The 15,665-nt window shown below is 48.1% G+C and overlaps 1 pseudogene; it reads right to left on the bottom strand.

The window, feature by feature from the left end:
* Positions 1-258: 258 nt before the first annotated feature.
* Positions 259-1,488, bottom strand: LOC147967932 (uncharacterized; annotated as a pseudogene).
* Between the last annotated feature and the right edge of the window lie 14,177 nt (positions 1,489-15,665).

The raw sequence follows: 15,665 nt of genomic DNA, 5'->3' as shown, positions 1-15,665 counted from the left end.
CATCCATGCACCTGACGCATCCAGAAAATCCGTGGACCACCTGCCCCGCGAGATATCCGTAACTGAGATAGTTGTGCACCGTCGTGAGCAGTGCGGCTCTCATAGGGAAATATTCTTTCTCTGCAGCGTCCCACGTATTGGCTGGCGTTTTCCACAGCGTGTCTAGCTCCTCTTTCAGCAGCCCCAGATACAGATTGATGTCGTTCCCTGGTTGTTTCAGCCCTTCAATTACCATACTCATGTGAATGTACTTCCTCTTCATGCACAACCAGGGGGAAGGTTGTACATCCACACAACCACAGGCCAGGTGCTATGTGTGCTTCTCTGGCTGCCAAACGGATTGACTCCATCGGTGCTCGCGCCCAGCACGATGTTCCTTGGATCCTTCCCAAATTCTGGGTGTTCGAAGTTCAACGCTTGCCACTGGCTCCCATCCTTAGGGTGACTCAGCATCTTGTCTTTTTTATTTATCTCCGGATCATTTGTGTCATCTTCTCGCTTCTTCTCCTCCCTATCCGCGTGCCAACGTAGGAGCTTTGCTACCTTAGGGTCCGCGAAATACCGCTGCAGACGAGGAGTAATCGAAAAGTACCACACCACTCTTCGAGGAGCTTTCTTCCTCTTCTTGTATCGAGTGGCGCTGCACACGAAACATATGGTAGACTTCATGTGCTCGCCCCGATAAATGATGCAATTGTTCATGCACACATGGTATTTCACGTGCGGTAAATCTAGAGGACACACGATTTTCTTCGCCTCCTCGAAACTGGTCGGGCACTTGTTCCCCTTGGGAAGACGTTCGTGCCAGAATGACATGTTCTCGTCGAAGCATGCGTCGGTCATTTTGTGTTTTACCTTCATCTCCAAAGCCATGAGCGTTACTTTCAGGCGGGTATCCTCGGGTCTGCATCCTTCATACAATGGAGTAACCACATCTATCTCCAGTTGATCCAGCTTGACTTTCTCTTGGGCGGCAGCTCTTGCGTTATCCGTCTGCTTGAGAAGCAGCTCTTGAATATGAGGGTCCTGCACCCAGCCCATCGATGGTCCATCGTCGTCTGCTCCTCCAGCATCTTGATCTTCATGATCATGCCCTTCGTCTGCTCCGGCATCTTCCTCATCATCATGTCCGGCATCTTCTACATGATGAGTGTGTACAGCATCACCATCATGATCATGTCCTGGAGATTCTTCGTCTTCTCGCCCGCCCGAGCCGTGGTGGTTGTCTTGCTACCCTTCCTCATTTCTTGCCCGGCCCCCATGGACGACTTCATATTCATCTTCATCACCTTGCCACTGATAGCCATCCATGAAACCACGCAAGAGCAGGTGGTCCCGCACCTGCCCGGAATCCGGGTCCGCAATAAGGCTCTTCAGCTTGCATCTTCGACACGGACATCTTATCTCCATCTCGTTCTTTTGAAGCATCTCGGCCTTCGCAGAGCTCAAAAACCTATTCACGATGCCTTCGGTCATCGTGCGGACCATGGTCGCCTGCGGGGTAGAGAAAAACGATATTTTAGAACCAAGAAAAAATTTGGCATGACTTTCCCTAAAAATAGGACCAAAAAGAATGCATAGTGCCAAAATTCTCGCCGAATCGAAAATGAATCAACATTCCAACAAAATATTGGCAACTATCGCATTTCAAATACCGGTACCTGCAAACACAAACATATATGCAACACCACAAACATATGCAACACCACAAACATACATAGATCTAGCTAGGCCACAAAAAGTGCATGTGCACGTTGTTGGAGCGAGCTAGGGAGAAAAAAAGTAGATCTACAACATGAAGATAGCTTTCCCCTTACTTGCCTATCAAAAAAAGGTAATTTCAACACTTAATTTTGATGAATCTATGGTGCAAATGAGGTGAGGAGGAGGAGGCAGCCGACAAGCTTAGAGAAGGAGGTGGGGGGAATGAAGTGGGGAAAGTGAGTGTGTAGGTGTGGCTGTCCAAAAATATCTAGCTGGTCCCAGGTTACTAATGGCGCACCACACAGCCATGCGCCATTAGTAACCCAACATACTAATGGCGCACCACACAGACATGCGCCATTAGTAGTTTTGCAAAAAAGTAAAAAAAAATTGTACTAATGGTGCACCATGGCACAGTGCGCCATTACTAGTTTAAACTAGTAATGGCGCACTATGCAACGGTGCGCCATTAGTAGTTTTGCAAAAAAGTAAAAAAATACAGTAGTGGCGCACTCTATGGCTGGTGCGCCATTTGTAGTTCTAACTACTAATGGCGCACTCTGCCCGGATGCGCCATTAGTACGTTTGAAAAAATGAAAAAAACATTTTGTTACTAGTGGCGCACCGTGTGCCTCGTGCGCCATTAGTGTCTTCCACACTAATGGCGCACCAGCACATGGTGCGCCACTACTATATAGTAGTGGCACACCACATGACAGGTGCGCCATTAGTGTCCATTCCATCTATAGCCCTTTTCCTAGTAGTGTTGGATCTAACTGAACCCAAGCGAGGCGTTGGGCTCTAACTGAACCCGAGGGATTGCACTGCAGGCTACGCATTACTGAACCCGAGGGATCGATCGATGGCTGTTAACTGAACCCGATCGAGCGATTCCTTCGCTACTGCTGCTAACTGAAGCCGATCAATTGGATGAACAGTGAGCGTTGCGCGCGGGGGGGGGGGGGTTGGATGAACACTGAGCGGTGCCGTTGCCTCCCCGTGGTGTGGAGGGCTGGATGAACAGTAGACGGTGGAGGGGTGCCCGTGGAGGGGTGGTTGAACAGGACCCCGTGGTGTGGAGGGCTGGATGAATAGTAGACGGTGGAGGGGTGCCCGTGGAGGGGTGGTTGAACAGGACCCCGTGGTGTGGAGGGCTGGATGAACAGTAGACGGTGGAGGGGTGGTTGAACAGTAGCCGGTGGAGCAGCGCGTGGTGGAGGCTGGATGAATAGGAGCTCGTGGAGGCTGGAGGAGGTCGACGGTAGCCCGTGGAGGCTGGAGGAGGTCGACGGTGGAGATAAACAGTATCTCGTGGAGTCCCGTTTTGCGGTGCGCCACACACCTCCTGATGAACGGGACCCCCATTTCGACCGTAGGGGGTCCGTTTCGTCCGTTTTGCGGTACGCCACACCTCTCCCGATTAACAGGACCCCCGTTTCGACCGTAGGAGGTCCGTTTCCTCCGTTATGCGGTATGCCACACCCCTCCCGATCAACAGGACCCCCGTTTCGACCGTAGGAGGTCTGTTTCCTCCATTCTGCGGTACGCCAGGCCTCGTTTCCATCGCATGTTCTGTCCAAGCCCTCCCGATGAACACGACCACGCATTTCGTTCTGACCCAGCTGGTTGGCTCCCACGCGTTCCGTTGCCTCCCGATGAACACGGCGTATTCCGTTGCCTCCCGATGAACACGACGCATTCCGTTGCCTCCCCATGAACACGACGCATTCCGTTGCCTCCCCATGAACACGATGCATTCCGTTGCCTCCCCATGAACACGACGACGACGCTGTTTCTCCGTTCCGACCCAGCCATGTATACGAGCACTGACCGTACGTATGCGCGAGTAGGCGTTCGAGACCCTGCCCGTATGTACACATACGTGGTCGTATTTTCTTTCTTGCACCCTGGCCGCTGTACGTACGTGTACATGCTACGTGCGCGCCTCTACTACGACACATGTGCGCCTCTACATCGACTAGTATGTACGTACACGTTCGCGACCAGAATGACAACGCTACGTACGCTTCGACCAGGTGGGTCCCGACTGTCAGACACTTCCTTGCCTGCAAAGATGTAGCTGGTGGGTCCTAGCAGTCAGGGGGCGAATCGTTTTGTTTTTTTTCCCGGACGCACTTCCTTGCGTGCGAAGGTGTAGCTGCTGGGTTCCAGCAGTCAGGGGGGCGAATCATTTTTTTTGCCCGGACGCACTTCCTTGCGTGCGAAGGTGTAGCTGGTGGGTCCCAGCATTCGGGGGGAGAATCGTTTTTTCGGATGCACTTCCTTGCGTGCGAAGATGTAGCTGGTGGGTCCCAGCAGTCAGGGGGGCGAATCATTTTTTTTCGGACGCACTTCCTTGCGTGCGAAGATGTAGCTCGTCGGTCCCAGCAGTCAGGGGGCGAAACATTTTTTTCACGAAATACGGTCGCCCGTCCGGTGGGTCCCCGCTGTCAGGTGCAGAAATAATTATTTTGCGCGTAATAAGGAGGCACTTCCTTGCGGTTGCCGTGGACCCAGTTGTCAGCCTCTCCACGTACAGTCCACGTCTGATGGAAGTCATTCCTTGACCACGTTGACCACGCCGCGCCGAGAGCACTAGGGTAGTTGACGACGGCGAGGCCTAGGAAGGGGACGACGCGGAGCCGGGGAAGATGCGGCAGTGGATGCACACGCGGAGAGGAGTACGAGGGTTCACTGGTTCGGCTGCGCTGCCGTCGCCGCAGAATAACAGGGGGTGTGGGTGAGTGGAGGGATGGCCTGGCCAGCGATGGGAGTAGTAGGGGCGGTGAGGCCTCCGCGGCAGCACAGCCGGCCACGGGAGGCAGGAGCAGGCGGCACGACCGGCACTGCTTTGGGCGGCTGGAGCAAGAAGACCAGAGGTTGAAGAAGCACGACGGCCGTTGGATGGACATCGTACGGTCACTGCAGCTAGAATCGTTTATATTGACTAAGTTGACAAAGCCCTTGGTACGTCAACTTAGTAGGCCCATAGGTCAGCTTCCGAAATGGTGCGCCCCAGATGTCAGGGGGAGGAATCATTTTTTGGGCGGGTGAAGCTAGAATATCCGAGATTGAAGAAGAAGTACGGCATCCGTTGGATGGACATCCAACGGCCACTGCTGCTAGAACCGTGTGTTGACTATAAGTTGACAAAGCCTTGCATACACGTCAACTCTGTTTTTTTAGGGGACGCGTCAACCTAGTAAGGCCAGAAGTGTGTGGCAGAGAACTTATAGCCCATTTGAGATTTGTAAGAATGTGTAGCCCATTTTTGAATTCTAATGGAATTTACTACAGCCCATTTACAGTTTGTTAAAAGTACAGCCCATTTCAACCAACCGTTCAAAACAGAATTCAATAAAATTTCCCACATTTTGATGGGATCCGAAATATTTTTATCCCGAAATTTCTAGTCAGATTAAATACAATTTTAATATAAATTTATATTACGTAAAAATCCAACGAAACATTGTGCTCGCAACAATTAATGAAATTAAAATTTTCAATATCCAAAAATAATATTTTATAAAGTAATCACGTGTTTGGTGCATTCTTTTATAGTTACTGCCTAGTTTTTATAATTACATCCCATTTATTATTTCTTAAAGCCCATTTTCATGTTAAGCCTAATGCATCCCTCCTAGGTAAGATTTGCAGCCCAGCGGGGTGGAGAATAACAACTTGACCTTGCCTGGGTATTCTTAGAAAAAGTATAGCTGGGCTAGCCATTTTTAGCTTGAAAAAATTTAATATCTGTGCTAGATATCTGGCCTGGGCTAGACGGGTCACAGCCCGCCCAGTTAATACCTGCAGCGATGTTTTCGTTGTTGTTTAGAGGAGAAAAAAAGAATATCTGGGCTAAACATCGAAAAAATCTGCAGTGCTCACACCTCAAAAACACAAATACTGCACGAGTTGCTTGGTCCTAGCTGTTGGCCGCTTCTTGTGCAATTCTCTCGTTTATTGACAACTACATAGGTTGACAATGGTGTGGGCCCGTGATGTCAGCAAACCAGGATGAAGCAAAATAAATTATAGTTATGTATATATATATATATATATAAAAATAAGGAGGCACTTGCGTACGTGAGGCTATGGACCTCGTGGGTCCCCATTGTCATCCTCTCCAAGTAAAGTCATCTCCTCGCCCGCGCGCGCTTTCCGCCTGAAACAGTCAGTGTCGCCCTTCCTGCTTCCCTGTGCAGGCGATTGCTCCGCCTTCAAACGACACAAGTGCCGTCCGTCCGTCCATCTGCCGCCCACATTAATGATACGCGGTTGTCGAGGCGGCTACTCCAGCACCACGCATCCGTCCCTCCGCCCGCCCACCATTGCTATGTAAACTGCTGCGCCAGCCATAGCCGCAGTCATCCGCATCCGTTCCCTTTCTCTTGTACACACCACTACTGCCCACCATGGCTTCCTCGCGCTCTAGCGCTCTTCGGGACGGGCGGACGATGGACCATAAGGAGATGGCAGCCATTGCTGCCGACCGGCTGGCCGGCAGGCAGTCGGAGGACGATGACGTCCCAATGGAGAACATGGTAGTCGACAATCCGGCGCCAACCCCCTCCTCCGTGCCATCCTCGTCGGTGCATTGCACCATGACCATCGGCGAGGCCCGTGCCCAATATATGGACAGGGTGAGGCAGATGCGTGAGGACCAGTTCCGGGAGGCGCAGGCTGACGCCGCCTACAACCACCATCTCCTCGAGGAGCACCTGCAGGCGGAGGAGCAGATCGCCGCGGAGCGGGCGGAGCAGGAGGCGCTGCTCGACTCGTACCGCTTCGCCCGCAAGGGCCGCCTCGAGCGCTGGCGGTACCGCATGCAGGTGGCGGATCCTGCGGCCGCCTACAAAGAGGCTAGCAAAGAGGGTAATGAAGCGGGCGAGGCGTTGTTTGGCCAGACCGAGGACAAGGCAGAGGACAATGCCGGCTCCGACGAGTCCCCGCTCCGCTGGCGTCGATGAGGCCGAGCTCCACCGAGGCCCCGCGGTGCCAACAACGAGGCAGAGGACACCGCCGGCTCCGCCGAGGCCCCGCCCCGCCAACAACGAGGCAGAGGACATCGCCGGCTCCGCTGAGGCCCCGCCCGCTGCCAACGAGGCCGCGCCACACAGAAAACGAGGAAGAGTAGAACACGGTAGGTCGCCGCCGCTCGGGTCCAAGTAAGGCCACCGCTGCTACCCTCCGATTGAAGCCAAGCTAGGCGGGTTGACCATTGACGGCCGGTTAGCTTCTTGGCGGCGACGTGGAGTCAGAGAGCTGCGCTGGAGAAGAATGCTGCTTCTACTTAACTGCTGGTGCAGTTGGCTGACTCACACGTGGGCCCAGCATGCCACATGTCAGTTACGCAACTGCACATGCAGTTAAGTCACTGAAGCTTCTGTTCGGCTCAGCAGGACACAGGTGGGTAGCTTCGGTTAATTAATTGTACCTCCAGCGCACCCCTTTTTAGTTGAAGAATGTACGAAATGTAATGAAATCCAGCATGTTTATATGAAATCCGACCGTGTACGAATGAATTTATTTCGATTAGTTTGAATTCCTGTATCACTGGCATTGGATGAACATGCAAAACAATACGTACTAGCATTATTCCCAGGGTGATCACCTCGTTTGCAGTAGTTTCACATGTACTCCCTCCGGTCCTTTCTAGTCTGCATAAAAGTTTTGTCTGCAGTCAAAGTATCTCTACTTTCACCAATCTTATACAAATAAGTATGCACTTTCACAATGTGCGAAGTAAAAAGGAACAGAAGGAGTACAAAGAGTTTGAGCAGCTTTTTAGCGTTTCTCTACATTGCAATCAAACACACAGGCCTGGAAATTCATAGAGAACATTCAAAACAATCGATGATTATGCATCTCAGCGACTCACATGTGAGAGGCAATATTTACTTCACAACTAAAGAATAAAGAAAAAATTGATCGACGCTGCTGACAGCAAAGGGCGTCCCATTCGAAAATATCAAACGCATGTCTTGCTAAAATCAATGAGCAAAATTTGACAAAGTTTTCCCATTCCAAAATATCAAATGCCTACGATTGTGGAATGGGCAGGGTTTGCCATCAGTTCGGACATTGACATGGAACCTCGTGCTAAATAAACCAGCTGTTCTTTTTGTGCAGTTCCACCAAAATCAACCAAACTCGCGCGTAGCTTGTATGATTTCGCCCTTATATGTTGCAACGCCTTGAACTTCTCGGCACCTCCTTTCTTGTGGTGGAAATGAATGATTCGATGTATTCATGAACATTTGTGTAGTTCCCATTGAAATCAAGGTGAGCACCCCTGTTTGCACAAATACAAAAGAGTGATTAGTATAAAGAAAAATGTACTATGAATTGACAGTTTCAACAGGCACATACATGGTCCATGTAGAGCACACTTTTAGAAAAATGGAACTCACCAGAAAGAATCCTAGAACAACATTGTACTCGCGCATCACAGCAAAAATATGGAGATTTGTTAGTCCTTCTAAGCTGAAGTTAGTTTGGTCTTGTGGGGAGTAATGTAACCATCCTTCAACTGCTCCTTCTGATGAGAAGATAGGCAGGGCTTCTTCATCCTGGCATAATCGGAACTAGTCACTTCACGTACTCCATATTCTTCTTCAGAGGAAGATTATCCTGTTGTGCAAAGACAAGATGACTATTAAATGCTAGCATCCCTGTTTGCTCAAAAAAAGGAAAGGAAATATTTAAAACAACACAGATGAAGCACTTCTCAAGGACAATACCACATTTTCATGATAGTATCTAAATAGTAGCACAACACCAATAGAGATGACAAAGCTAAATCATATGGATGAAATCAGTGGGCGAGTACCAACCTTTGTCAGGAGGCTTATTGTGTAGAGCATACAGATGAAGCACTTCTCCGGAACCATTTGTTGCTATCTACGGTGGTGGCCATGCTTACTATATACTCCTCGATTAGTTTAATGTTTCCAACATCTTCTTGTGCAGTTCCACTAAAATATATGGTATCTTCAAAGAAGATCCCTGTTTGCACGAGTTGAGATAATTACATATTACATTAAGAGTGGCATCAAATCAGTGGCAAAACAATTTCTCATTCCAGCCATAGCAATAAATTAAGATGCAAAACTATATCATTACTTCTGTCATCGGGAGTTGATTACAGCACCGGGAGTTGATTTTTGTTTTTCTTCCGCTTGTTCTTCCCCTTCATCACTTGGTTCAATAACAGACAAGATTCGCCTTCAATGTAATATTTGGCATGTCAATTAGGGAGCACAAGTATAGTACTAAACTTAATTTGCTGATGAAAGTGGCAAAATATAGTCCAGTAGTTGTGAAATATCCTTATCTTATCTCAATGGGATATTACGGTGCACATACAGATTGGAAGTCTTGTCTCCATTTGTGCAGTTCACTAAAATCAAGCAACATTATCGTACAAGTAGCACAACATATGAAAGCACACTGCAGAATCATGTGAAAGAAGGCTAGTACTGACCTCTCATGACGCGGAATTCACACAAGTCACAAGAAGAAGATCTGAACCAAATTCGCCTTAACGGATAGGAAGTAAGATCTCCTCTTGTGCAGTTCCACTAAGATCAAGCAATCAAGCAACATTGTCGGTGTGACATTTTAGTTGAACAGCACAAAACACTCTTAAAACAAAAGTGTTTTGTGCAGTGCAAAAAAAGGTCACAATGGCAACGAGGTGAAGTAGATAACCATGTTTACACACAGGTGCAAAGGAAACAATTAGTGGTCAATAATGGTGGATGACACAAAAGCCAACAAAAAGAAGCATCTACCTTATCTAAATGGGAAAGAGAGCAAGATAGTAGCATTTCTCAAACGGTGGCATTGATTAATATTAACATAGAGATTATATTAACAATAAAATTCATTAAACATGTAATTTGCTTTTAACTATGGCATTGCATCAATTTTCCAGCGGCGTTATTAGAGGGTGTTTGTTTACAGGGACATTTTGGTGTAGGGACTAAAAAAACTCCGTGTCAGAACCATCTAAACTAAACAGGAGGGACTTTTAGGGACTAAAAGTGGGCATTTGGGAATAAAGAAAGAAGACCCTGAGGGAGTCTTTTTGGGACTTTTTCCAATAGTTGCCCCTGCCACGCATCGCACCTTGTCTCTATTAGTTCATTACTAGGGGTAACAAGGTATTTTAGCATGTCATTTAATAACCTCTACTCCATGTTTAGTCCCTGGAACCAAGCAGGTAGGGACTAGGGAGTTTTTAACCAAACAGGGCCTTAGATTAACAACAGCTAATGAGTTGCACGGGACAGTGGACGCACCATCACCTTGTGCATCTACCGATGTACTGTGGTCATGCACAGTCTGTTGCAACAAAGAACAAACAACCAAGGAGCATATTTGTGTTGGTCCCAGTTTTGTTATGTTTAGACACCTTTCCCTATGTGAGCGCAGCAAATGTAGTCATGCTCAAACTCTACAACCTTGTCCCTTCCTTTCCTTTTTGAACTAGTACTTTTGCCCCTTCCTTTCCTCTTTGAACCACGTCCTAGATTTATGCCATACAACTTTCCCCACTACTTTCCCCCATTCCTTTCCTCTTTGAACCACATCCTATTCATGCTATACAACTTTCGCCCTTCATTTCCTCTTTGAACCACGTCCTAGATTCATGCTATATACAACTTTTCTCACTACTTTCCCCCACTCCTTTCCTCTTTGAACCACGTCCTAGATTCATGGTATACATGAAGCTAGAGCAATGCATGTGGAGTAAGTAAATTATACCTTAAGGTTTTTGGGGCGTGGTTCGGTGGGCGACGGGACGACGGCGAAGAAGAAGGGGTCGGAGGCCCTCCCGCGCCGCCGCTGGGTGGAAAATGAACAACTGCGCCGGTAGTCCCTCGCCGACGTCGACAGCGTTAAGCCTCCTTCCCTTCCCGACGGACGGATCCTGCCGGCTCTTTGACCAGCAGTGAGGGGAGAGAGAGGCCAACAAAGTCTTGTTTAGATCTGGAGAGGGCGACAGAGTGTGAAGAGAGCAACTACTCCCTCCGTTCCAAATTACTCGTCGAAGAAATGGATCTATCTAGAACTAAAATACATCTAGATACATCCATACCTGCGACAAGTAATTCGGAACGGAGGGAGAGAGCAAGAGAGTGTGAAGAGAGCAACTACAAGCGTTGAGGCTCCAGCGTGTATATATATACAAGAGAGAGAGTGTGTGTGTGTGAAGTGTGCAAACCCTAGAAAACATTTTGACCAGTCAAAGAATCCTCCTGGCACAAATTATGCTCAAGTGTAGTTATCGAACCCGAGACCTCAAGTTAGAAGGTGCAACGGGACCAAGGTGCGTGTGTGTGTGTGTGTTTAACAACATGTGTGTGTTAGAGAGAGCGACAGATCGACCTACTCCTACAGAGAGATGTTGTGTAGTGTACGATTTTAGTTGCGAGAGTCGGTACATCCTCTCGTTTCCGGGCGTGTCCGGTAGGGACATGCGGACAGCTGCCACGCCTGCTACTGACCAGCCCGGTCCACCCAAAGCCCCTCCATCGCCCGCGCGCGCTTCCCGCCCGAAACGGTCAGCGCCGCTCCAAAGAATCGGTGCCGCATTCATGCCCGGGCAGAGCGGACATGACCTCTCACTGGCGCAAGAGTGATGGTTACTGCTGGGTCTATGTGATTTGATGGCTCATCAGTCTTTATTACTGAGGTGGTAGGACTGCTGGATGTCCCACGCTTTCGGCGAAAGGAGGTACTACTACTAGATTACAATTTTCTCCATTCTTACAGTGGAGGCGTGCAAGAGCAGTGATAACACGCAGGCTCAGTGATTACATGTCCCACCTCACACTATCACTGTGTGACACCTAACTCTTTACATAGTACTCCCTCTGTTCCTAAATATTACTAGATGAGTCCCCGCGCGTTGCCGCGGAACAACGGTATATCTCTCTGTGCAAAATTATCGATTTCATAGAACTAAAAAAACTCTATAACCGCATGACAAATGTGATAGCCAAACTAAATAAACTCCCATCATCATTTAGATTATCCCACGTAAGGAAAAAAGATCAGCCAACTCCTACTGCATAATGGGATTATATTTTTCTTTTTGACATGTTAATGGGACTTAAAAGCTCACTTACATGCATGCTAACGGTGCATGCTTGCATGCAGACATGTTGATGTGATTTAAAACCCACTCACATGCATGTGCCACGGTATTTCTGCATGCTTGCATGTGGCTTAGTGCGGAGCCTCTCAACGTCTAGATCAGACGGTTATTATGGACTGATTTACTTCATCTAACGGCTACGTCAATTATGATGATGTGGCTTAAGGAGAGGATAGAGAATTCCTAGTAGTGGGGGCTAGCTATTACTAGTAGATAAGTCTTTGTAGAGATTCCACTACATACGGAACAAAATGAATGAATCTACACTTAAAATGCATCTATAAACATCCGCATGTGGTTCATGGTGAAATCTCTACAAAGACTTATATTTAGGAACGGGGGAGATGGTGTACTAAGCAAGCTTCTCCTCGTTCTTCGAGTTGACAGGACACATCAAAAGTACTCCAGTGTATAGAGCATTGCCTCTAAGGTAGGCCCCACATGGTTTGCCTCCTTTTTTAACATAACACGTCAAGTCACAATTTGTTTGTTCACCTATGGTAGACGATCCTCCCTCCACCAAGTGGACAACTAGTACACGTGCCAAATTACCACGTGGGCTGCCTTTTTCGTACAGAAATGAGCTCCACAGTGTACCCGCATGGGTGTGGCTGGGAAAGAGATGGGAGTACGTGCGCCGTGCATGCACCTCTTCTCTTCGTGCACGTCCCCACCTACGTGGGTGTGTGTGAGAGATACAAACCGCGTTCATGAGTGTTTTTTGTTTTGGGGTGGGGGTTTGATTTCGTGAATTATTTGTGGGAATATGTGTCGATGACATCTCAAACAAAATTTTGCATGCAATGTGTGTGAAATGGAGGCCTATCCATATCATACATAGAGGGTCGGGCAATCCACGAGAAGAGAGGGAGGGGTCATAGCTATTGATAGAGTCGAAGAGAGGATCAAGTGGGTGGGTGTGAGATTGATGAAGAGAGCCATCGAAATTGTGTGTGTGTGTGCAAGTCAAAGATATAGGGCAACTGGCCTACCGGAATGTTAGAGGGCACATGTCAAGTTTGTGTGTGGCAGGGAGACATGACTAGAGCGCTCGATGTACCAGTGTGTGTGGGGGGGAGGGGGTGGGGGAGGGGTAGGCAGAGGCCTAACTATAGAGGTAGAACGACTCGTATATGTGTTGAGAAGGAGAGACCTAGCTATGTCTTGAGGGAGATCGGTCGACATCCATACATAACTGAAGGACGGGAAATATGATGGAACAGAGAGAGAGAGGAGAGAGAGAGAGGGAGGGAGAGGGAGGGAGAGGGGTATTGTGTTGGATGGGTGATGGAGTTGCTTCTCGAAGATGGTGGGAGAGGCCTACTAGACAAACTGAGGGTGGAACTGCAATGTTATCAATAAGAGTGGGGATGTGTTTCTGTGTGTGCCTGTGCGTGATAGATCTGTCGGGACGCATCCATGGATGATGAAGGGGAACCATGTGTTTGGTAAGCAAACCTAACTAGATCGGTAGATCAATTGTTGTTTGTCGGAGGAAGGGAGAGACACAACTAATGAGGTAGATCGATTGACGTGTGGGTAAAAACGAGTTATAAGGACCTAGCTAGCTATATGTATAGCGAGAGATCGGTCGATGTACGTCCATTTGTTAGACGCAAATAAGGCCCAACGAGACGGATAGACAGAGAGAATGGAGCTAGGAGGTGGTGCGAGAGGCCCAACTACTAGCTAGATACGGGGAGGAGTGTGCAGTTGTGAGGTCGATGAAAAGAGGGGCGAGAGTTTACACGTGTGTCTGACCGTATGAGAGACACGAGGCAAGGAGACATAAAAGAGGGGATTGAAGGTGTGTGTGTATGCCGTAGGCAGGCATCGCTGGAGAGGTTTATCGATTTGTGTGTGTCGGAAAGGAGTTGTGGAGACTCTGGGAGAACGACCTAAATAAAAAAATGACATGCCCGGTGTATAGAATGCCGAGGGAGGGCGAGGGCGAGGAGGGCGTGTGCATGCACGAGAGAAAGTTGGTGGTAACTACAAAGGTTAGAGGATTGTGTGGGTGTAAGAGACTAACAAAGATCATAATTTGATATGAAAGCGGATTCATATATTTGAATAGGTGATCATAGTGTTTTAAACATTGCATGCATGAATATAGCGGTGATACACGTGCTGTGCTCATGTTATACCATAATGTGATAATGCATGGCGTTTGCAACTCATAGCTAAATGCCGAACAATCTAAACCATACTATACATCAAACAATCTCACATTTTATTTGAATTTGTGATAATGGCTGGCGTTTGTAGCTTACAACTAAATATCTAACAATCTAAACAATACTATATATCGAACATTCTCACATTTTATTTGAATTTCTGGTAATATGTGGTGTTTGCAACTCACATCTAAATACTTGTAGGCGTAGGGGGCGGGGCACCGTACATAATGTGATAAACACATTATACATATGAGACATGGTTTAGATTATGAAGATCTAGCTAGAGCTAGAAAAGTAATGTGACTGGAAATCAAAATAAAATGGATTCAAAAAATCTAGTTCGAGTTCATATAGTACACATAGTTCATATGTAACTCGAGACTAATCATGTGGTGTGCTGTGAAGATAATACACAAACGATGGTTTAACTTGACAATAATGATGATTGTAGATCTTATTAAAACAGAGAAACGAATGCAAATGCTTTGACTTCACAACAATCATTACTGTAGATCTTATTCAAATAGAGAAACGATTTCAAATTTAGTTCATATTGAAGCGGTAGTATATACATTTGGAATGCACTAAAACGTTCATTTGAGTAGTAGGTTGCATGCATTATACACGTAGCGAAATATTTTAATTGAACATAACATGAATTCAAAGTTTTGAATGACATTTGTAGTGCGCATTGATTTGGTACAATACACGTTAGGCTTGTCCGGAAATTTCAACCCGCGCCTTGTTAGCCCGAAATATTTAAGATATATCTTTGTCTCGTTGTGCTCCGACAACTCCCTCCATCTCAACCCGTGCCTTGCTATTCCGAAATTACAACGCGTGCGAAAACTCCCACCTCCTGTGAAATCCTGACATGCGAAATGCCTGTGGTACGCCTGAATCGAAAGAACCGCCTCAAATTGGTGGGGGTACTTTCGTAACTTACCCCACATTTTGGACAAGCGCGTCTCTAAGCCATGGTTCCCCACTGCCATCCCATCCGCCCACCCATTCGTACACCGAGGCTGCGAAAACCCGCGACGAAACCCCACACCCTGCTCCGTCCGCCACCCAACCGGAGCCTCTTCCCCGACGATGTTGTCCACAGCAACATCTCGACGTCCCTTATCCACCGTACCGAATGAGGATCCGTTGTCGATCTCATCGTCCCGCCGGTTCAGCCACCCCGTCCTCCACCTCCAAGGAGCTGCCCCGATGTTCCCCTCGTCTTTCGCGCCACCTCCATTCCCACACCGCCGTCTTCACCTGCACCACTGGAAGAGCATCATCATCACCGTTTCCTCGGATGAAGCTGCAGCCTAATCAGCGCCACCAAAGAGGTTGTACACTAATCGCTGCATTTTCTTCTTGATTCGATCTCACGGTGCTACCAGCGCTCGGTCCCGAGCCAACACGACGCGAATCCATCCACGGCGGCGTCGCCGGCCACTTCCTCCACGGTGTCGCCCCGTCAGCAGCGACGTCCACATCAGTAGAGTTGTTGCTGCTTTAGCTCTCAGTCGTGCTGCTGCTCTGCTCTTGCTCTCGGTCCCCTGCCTGGTCTGCTCTTGCTATTGCTCTTGCTCGCGCTGCTGCTCTCGCTCTTGCTCTTG

The sequence above is a fragment of the Triticum urartu genome, chromosome 5A (genome assembly GCF_056163025.1).
Source record: "Triticum urartu cultivar PI428250 chromosome 5A, HENAU_Tu73, whole genome shotgun sequence".
In the NCBI taxonomy this organism is placed as follows: Eukaryota; Viridiplantae; Streptophyta; class Magnoliopsida; order Poales; family Poaceae; genus Triticum; species Triticum urartu.
Note: the sequence above shows the minus strand (reverse complement) of the source record. Positions and strands in the feature narration are given on the sequence as shown.